Below are 1,535 nucleotides of genomic sequence, written 5' to 3'. Positions count from 1 at the left end.
CCTGCTGATTTCCCATCCGAGGGCAAAAGAGAAACTAAACAACATCGCTCGTGCGTGTGTGTGCAAAACCAGCTCTGCATTTTGCCAGATGACAGGAAACTGGCTGCAACCCCAAGCTCAGCTTCTCAATAACCCTTAGACCATTAATCAAAGCATTCGCCTGAGCCAGGGGTCCAGATTTCCTGGGACAGAGGAAGGAGCTGCTGAAGGTGGATTTCCACAGCCTGGTCAAAGCTGTGCCCCTGCCCTGCTGAGCTGAAGAGGGGAGGTGGGGTGGTCACTTGCCCCACCGGCCAGCCTGGGAAGGGTTTTGGAGTGCTGGAGCGGGGCACGGGGAGGGTGGTGCTGGTGGTGGGCAACCTGGCCAGGCTGGCACATGAATCCCCTTTGCTCAGCACTTCACAGCTCAGGCAGCAGCGGGCACACCCAGGAGGAAATTCTAGGCAGTTTGAGAATGCAGGTGTTGGATAACTTCGCATGTCTCAACCTGATGGCACATGAGCTGGTGGGAGCTGTGAGGATGTGACCTTTTTGCATTTACACACCACCTGGAGCCTTCAGGTGGGATGGGAAGGCATGGTCTTGGCTTGGGACACGGCTCCCAGCGTGATGCACGAGAGCGAGCAAGCCCCAAGTACTTGGAGGCCAAAGAGCACCGGGGCTAAAGCAGAGACCTTATATGTGGAGCACAGTGCTGAAGTTTAGACCTAGAAGCACTTGCCAGCAAGTGACTCAGACTCACGGGTGCCTATGGTGCAGCATCCACCCTGGGGACAAAAGAGATGTGAAATACTCCCATCAGGCTCCCGGGATCAAGGATATTCCCCTGCATTGGGGACCAGGAGGCAGGAGCTACCTCCAGATGCTCCTTGGCCAGGTGGAGAAGGTATTTCTCCTCCCTTGACGTGGTGGGTGGCCTCCATCGGTCCCTCCGCCAGGCAGTCCGCTCCTGCCCTGCCAGTGCTGCTGCCACCACTGGCCCAGAGCAGTGGGCAGCGACGGCCACTGTGGTTCCACCTGCAGCTGGAATCAGGGATCATAAAAATCACCCACCAGCAGTCAGGGCTGTGCTCCCACGGGCAAAGCAGCAGGAGTTACACCAGTGGTGTAAGGGGATAACAGGTTTTACTGGTGAGAAACCCCACAACCGACCAATGTTCCTGGTAATACAAACTAAGAAGAGGTTTGCAGGGAATAAAAGGTGTGACAGAGAGTGGTGTGTGGACCACTATCCCCCCCAAATGCAGCGCTGGTGTCAGAAATGCTGAGCCTGAAGGGCTCATTCTTGGCAGGTAACCATGGAAAGCACTAAATAATTAAGTGGTGTCAAGGGTTGCCCAGCGACTGAGAGTGCAATAGGCGAATGCTTTTTCTGGGAGCTTGTACCTGGGTAAATATTTGGGCTTTTAAAGCTGTAAATGACAGGGGACATTGCATAGGGACTATGTTTACTCACAGATGGTCTATTACTTATTGGGCTCTTTAAAGGCTTTTCAGCCCATGCCACCCAGGTGTGGATGGCAGACAAGGGTGGT

Source organism: Buceros rhinoceros, unplaced genomic scaffold, assembly GCF_000710305.1.
Source record: "Buceros rhinoceros silvestris isolate BGI_N320 unplaced genomic scaffold, ASM71030v1 scaffold9934, whole genome shotgun sequence".
In the NCBI taxonomy this organism is placed as follows: Eukaryota; Metazoa; Chordata; class Aves; order Bucerotiformes; family Bucerotidae; genus Buceros; species Buceros rhinoceros.
The sequence above is the reverse complement of the archived record's forward strand: the minus strand, read 5'-3'. Positions refer to the sequence as shown.